We start from the raw sequence: 6,211 nt of genomic DNA on the forward strand, positions 1-6,211 counted from the left end.
ACAAAAATTAATCATATCCAAAGATCAAGTGGACCACACCACCTGAAACAGTGTGAATTGAATTCTACCGTTGAAAAGTTTTTGGGGGCCCACAGAAGTTTTATATCAAGATGATATTTGTTTTTTCCATTCATCCTTGTCTTTGTGATCTTATGAACAGTTTGGATGAAAAATAAACATCATTGGGGGCTTAGAAACATTTCAATGGTGAAAATCAATACTTCCACTGTTTCCTTTGGTATGGTCTACTTGAGCTTTTAATATACTTCAGTTTTGGGCTCAACCCCTAAAATGATCTGAAAAAATGGATGGACGACGTGGATAAACCACATGAATTCACAGTGGGCCCAACAGAGTTTACTTAGTACGATAAGACTCGGTACGCAATCCAATTTCACGTGTCTAACGAGGACGCAAATTTCCTGCCAAAGCCTTTTGCAGTAAGATCTTGTGCAAGGATTCTGATGGGCCCACTACGACGTTTGTGATAAATCCAACCCGTTCATCCATTTTTAGATATCATTTTAGGACATCATACCAAAACTAAGTTGTATACAAAACTCAAATGGGCCACACGAGAGGAAACAATGGGGATTTAGTGTCCACCGTTGAAATATTTATATGGCCACAAAAGTTTTACATCGGTCTAATATTTTGGTGTTTTCACTTCATCCTAGTAAAAATGACCTTATAAACAGTTTGGATGGCATATAAACATCAAGACGCCTACGAAGGTTTCAACGGTAGGAATTTCTTTCTCCACTGTTTCATCTTGTATGGCCCAGTTGAGTTTTTGATCATCCTAATTTTTGGTTACATGTCTTAAAATGAGCTCTAAAAATGGATGAATGGATTGGAATTCTCATAAACATCACGGTGGACCCCACCATACATCCCAGGGCTGGAACTTAATGCAAAAGGCTTTCCCTAGTGAATCCGCATCCACGGTTTCCATTGGAAATGGATTGGCTACTCCCCTGCCACTCGGTGCTATGTGGGCCCACCATGATGTATGTATTTCACCCATGCCGTCCATTTATTTTTCTCGATCATTTTATGGTTTGAGACCAAAAATGAGGTATAACCCAATCTCAAGTGGACCACATTACATGAAACAGTATTGAATGAACATTAACCATTAAAAACTTTTTAGGGGCCATAAAAGTTTTGGATCAAGCTAATCTTTGTTTTTTCTCTTCATCCGGGTCTTTATGACCAAACCAATAGATTGGATGTCAAATAAACAGTACGGTGGGCCTTAGGAGGACTTTAATGATGGATATCCAATCACCATTGTTTTCCTGTGGTGTGGTCCATATGAGATTTATATCCCTCTCTTTTTTGGGATCAACCCCTAAAATTATATGTAAAAATAGATTAACGGAATGGATGAAACAATACATCATGGTGGGGCCCACAAAGCACCGACCACCACCACCATTGGGCTGGTGGTAGGGGGAGTAGCCAATCTGCTTTCACTTCTATTTGGGATTCAGCGCCACAATGAGTAGTGAGACTCGCTACTGAAGTGATGTCACCTATTTATATGGGTCCCACTATGATGTATATTTTGCATCCACACCGTCCATCCATTTGGAGAGATCATTTTAGGGCATGAACCAAAGAATGAATCGGATCCAAAACTCGAGTGGACCCCACCACAGAAAACAGTGGAGAGAGTCACGCCCACCATTTATTACGACTGAATCCAATCCAAACCTCATCACTTTGTACTACAACCCCGTCACTTTGTCTACTGAACCACGTCACTTTATACTGCAACCTCGTCACTTTGTCTAGTGAACCCCGTCACTTTGTACTGCAATTCCGTCACTTTGTACTGCAATTCCGTCACTTTGTCTACTGAACCCCGTCACTTTGTACTGCAACCTCGTCACTTTGTCTAGTGAACCTCGTCACTTTGTACTGCAACCCCGTCACTGTCTACTAAACTCCGTCACTTTGTACTGCAACCCCGTCACTTTGTCTACTGAACTTCGTCACTTTGTACTGCAACATCGTCACTTTGTCTACTGTACCCCGTCACTTTGTGCTACAACCTCGTCACTTTGTCTATTATACCTTGTCACTTTGTCTAGTGAACCCCTCACTTTGTACTATAACCCCGTCACTTTGTCTATTGAACTCCGTCACTTTGTACTGCAACCTCGTCACTTTGTCTACTGTACCCCATCACTTTGTCTATTAAACCCCGTCACTTTATACTGCAACCTCGTCACTTTGTCTAGTGAACCCCGTCGCTTTGTACTGCAACCCTGTCACTTTATCTAGTGAACCTCGTCACTTTGTACTGCAACCCCGTCACTTTGTCTACTGAACCCCGTCACTTTGTACTGCAACATTGTCACTTTGTCTACTGCACCCCGTCACTTTGTGCTGCAACCTCATCACGTTGTGCTACAATCTCGTCACTTTGTTTAGTGAACCCCCTCACTTTATACTGCAACCTCGTCAATTTGTCTATTGAACCCCGTCACTTTGTCTACTGTACCCCGACACTTTGTGCTATAACCCCGTCACTTTGTCTACTGAACCCCTCACTTTGTACTGCAACCCCGTCACTTTGTACTGCAACCTCGTCACTTTGTGCTGCAACCCCGTCACTTTGTGCTGCAACCCTATCACTTTGTCAAATGAACCCGTCACTTTGTCTATTGAAACCCCGTCATTTTATTTGACAAGCCGCTATTTTATCTAGTAAAATCCTCTCACTTTGCACAGTAGCATCGTCACTTTGTCTAGTGGAACCAAGTCACTTTATTCGAAAACTCGTCATTTTGTCAAGCAAAACCCTATCAATTTGTCTGGCAACCCCATCACTTTATTTAGTGAAACATCATCACTTTGTTTAATGGAACCCCGTTACTTTGTCCAATAATCACGTCACTGTCTAGTAGAACCTTGTCACTTTGTCTAGCACCTTTTTCACTTTATTTAGTGAAATCCTGTCACTTTGTCTAGCAACCTCATCACTCTCTATATAGTAGAACTTCGTCACTTGATATAGTAGACCTTTGTCACTTTGTCTTACTACATAGTCTCTTTGTCTAGTAAAACCCCATTGCTTTGTCCAGTAACCCAATCACTTTGTCTAGTGAACCTTGTCACTTCGTCCAATAGCCTCGTCACTTTGTCCAGCAACCTCACAACTTTGTCTAGTAAAACCCAATCACTTTGTCTTCTAGCCTCGTCACTTCGTTTAGTGGAATCGGGTCACTTTGTCTAGTAACGTCCATCACTTTTTCCAAGAATTTGTAACTTTATCTAATGGAACCGTATTTTCTTTATCTCATTTAACCTTATTACTTTATTTAGTGGAATCATGTTGTTTTGTCAGGCAACCTCGTCACTTTGTTTAATATAATTCTGTCACTTCGTCTAATAACCTCGTCACTTTGTCCAATGAATCTCGTTATTTTGTCGGTGGCCCCACATGATTTAAGGCTCACGTTGAATTGTGTCCTATATAATGTAGGTTAGAGGTGGGCATCGAGTCGATTCAAACCGAGTTAGGGCCGATCCAACTCGATTTAGTTTTGAAATAGGCCTGACCCGAACTCGACCTGACTCGGTACGGAGTCCAACATGCCTAACCTAATCCAAGTCTGGGTCTGTCCTAGACTAATTTGGACTGAATCTGACCCGATCACAAGTACCGATTCAGGTCAAGTCTTAAAATAATAAGAGAAAACGGATGAATGGAGTAGATATACAACGCATAGATCAAGGTGGGACCACAGCGAGGATCCTATGGATATCACTCATCTTGGGCCACAACTAATATTCCTTGCTAATCAAGCAGATTTTGTAAATATTTTTTTCTTATAAAATTATCGTGAGATGACATGACCTAATTAAATTTTAGAAGAATGAAATTAGAGGTGGATTAGCTACTGACACGTTGAGTAGCTAGACTTGCTACTGAAGTGACACCACCAAGTTCTGTGGGGCTCACCATGATGTACATGTTGTATCCACATTGTACATCCATTTGGAGAGATCATTTTAGGGCATGATCAAAAGAATGAGGTAGATCCAAAGCTGGAGTAAACCCCACCATAGAAAATAGTGAGGAGAGTAACGTCCACCGTTGAAGCCTTCCTAAGGTCCACCATGATTTTTATTTGACATATAACTTGTTCATAAGTTAACACAAATATTAAAGAAGCGGAAACACAAATATCAGCTTGATCTTAAACTTTTGTGGCCCTTAGAAGTTTTTAATGGTGAGCGTACTCTCTTCACTGTTTTTTTGTGGAGGGGTCCACTCGAGTTTTGGATCTGATTCATTCTTTGGCTCATGCCTTAAAATGATCTCTCCAAATGAATGAAAAGTGTGGATACAAAACATACTTCATGGTGGGACCGTCATAACTACATGACGTCACTTTAGTAGCGAGTCTCGCTACTCAACCTGTGCACTGAATCCCTAAATGAAAACTTAAATAAAAATCACAGTGGACCTTAAGTTAACATAGACATTGAAGAAGGAAAAACACAAATATCAGCTTGATGGAAAACTTTTGTGACCCTTTGAAGTTTTTAATGGTGGGCATGACTCTCTTCACTGTTTCTGTGTTGGGGTCCACTCGAGTTTTGGATCCGATTCATTTTATGGCTCATGCCCTAAAATGATCTCTCCAAATGGATGAACGGTGTGGATACAAAACATACATCATGATGGGTCCCACATAACTAGGTGACATCACTTTAGTAGTAGTCTCCCTACTTGACCCATGCGCTGAATCCTCAAATAGAAGGTAGCTGATTGCGGGAACGAATTGGCTACTCCCCCTGCCACCAGCCCAAAGGCTAGTGGTCATCCATTTTTAAATATAATTTAGGGCTTTATCTAAAAAATTAGAGGTATATAAATCTCATATGAACCACACCATAGGAAAACAATAGTGATTGGATATCCACCATTAAAATCCTCCTAAGGCCCACTGTATTGTTTATTTGACATCCAATCTTTTGATTAGGCCATACAGGCCTAGATGAAAAGCAAAAACAAAGATCAGCATGATTCAAAACTTTTATGGCCCTAAAAATGTTTTTAATGGTCGACCCTCATTCAACACTGTTTCCTGTTATGTGGTTCACTTGAGATTGTGATATACCTCATTCTTTTTCTCGGGCCATAAAATGATCGGGAAAAATAGATGAACGGCATGGATGAAACACATACATCATGTTGGGGCCCACGGAGCACCGGCCATCAGCCATTGGTCCGTCGCAGGGGGAGTAGCCGATCCGTTTCCGCTGATTGCGTGGTGCGTAACTTACTATGTCAGCGTACGTACTGAGTAAACTCCACGGAGTCCACCATGACTTTATGTATTTTATCCGCTCCGTCCATAAATTTTACCTGATAATGTTAGGGCTTGAGACTAAAAATAAAGCATATACAATGTTTAAGTGGACCACACCATAGGAAACAGTTGAATTGAATGTTTACCATTGAAAATTTCTCGGGGCTACAAAATTTTTGGATCAAGCTTATATTTGTGTTTTCTCTTCATCCATGCCTTTATGATCTTATGAACTGGTTGGATGACAAATAAACATCACTGTGGGGCCTAGCAAGGTTTCAACAGTGGAAATCATTATCCCCACTGTTTACAGCGGTATGATCCACTTGATATTTGGAGACACTTTAATTTTGGGCTCAACCCCTTAAATTAGATGGAAAAACGGATGGACGGCCTGGATAGACAACATACATACAAGGTGGGCCCAACTACGGTGAGAGCAAGAGCTTGCCGTAATCGGTATGCAATCCGATTTCCAAGTGAAACCGTTTTAATATATTTAAGGAGTTATACTTTTTCTGAAATATAAATTTTTTAATATATTTAAAAATTCTGATGACGTGGCACTTACGGTGACGTTGACCAATGAAAACGCTGGAGTCAGGGAGTTCCTGACTCCGGGAAACAGAGGATCCGCACTCGAAGGAAACTATTCTGAGTTGGGAGTCACTTAACTAGAGGACTCTTCATCTGGGATCCATGAATGATGGCAGACAGTTTGGGCCTCTGATGCTCATGATCACAAGCTGCTCGATGATCAAGTTAAGAACAATTTGGCCTCGATGTGGGCTGCATCACAAAGCTCATCTTCCACCTTTGTACCAACTCAAGAAGGAAAGTATCGAAAACAATGATCATAAGGAAAACCTGAAAGAGGA

The 6,211-nt window shown here is 41.0% G+C and overlaps 1 protein-coding gene across 1 annotated transcript in view; it reads right to left on the reverse strand.

Moving 5' to 3' along the window:
* Positions 1-5,998: 5,998 nt before the first annotated feature.
* The window catches only part of LOC131242177 (probable disease resistance protein At4g27220), an 89,478-nt gene continuing 89,265 nt past the window's right edge, over positions 5,999-6,211 (reverse strand). Inside the window, exon 2 of the mRNA XM_058240654.1 lies at positions 5,999-6,200. The gene's annotated coding sequence lies outside the window, so the exon portion shown is untranslated. The remainder of the gene's footprint in view (positions 6,201-6,211) is intronic.

Source organism: Magnolia sinica, chromosome 4 (assembly GCF_029962835.1).
Source record: "Magnolia sinica isolate HGM2019 chromosome 4, MsV1, whole genome shotgun sequence".
Taxonomy (NCBI): Eukaryota; Viridiplantae; Streptophyta; class Magnoliopsida; order Magnoliales; family Magnoliaceae; genus Magnolia; species Magnolia sinica.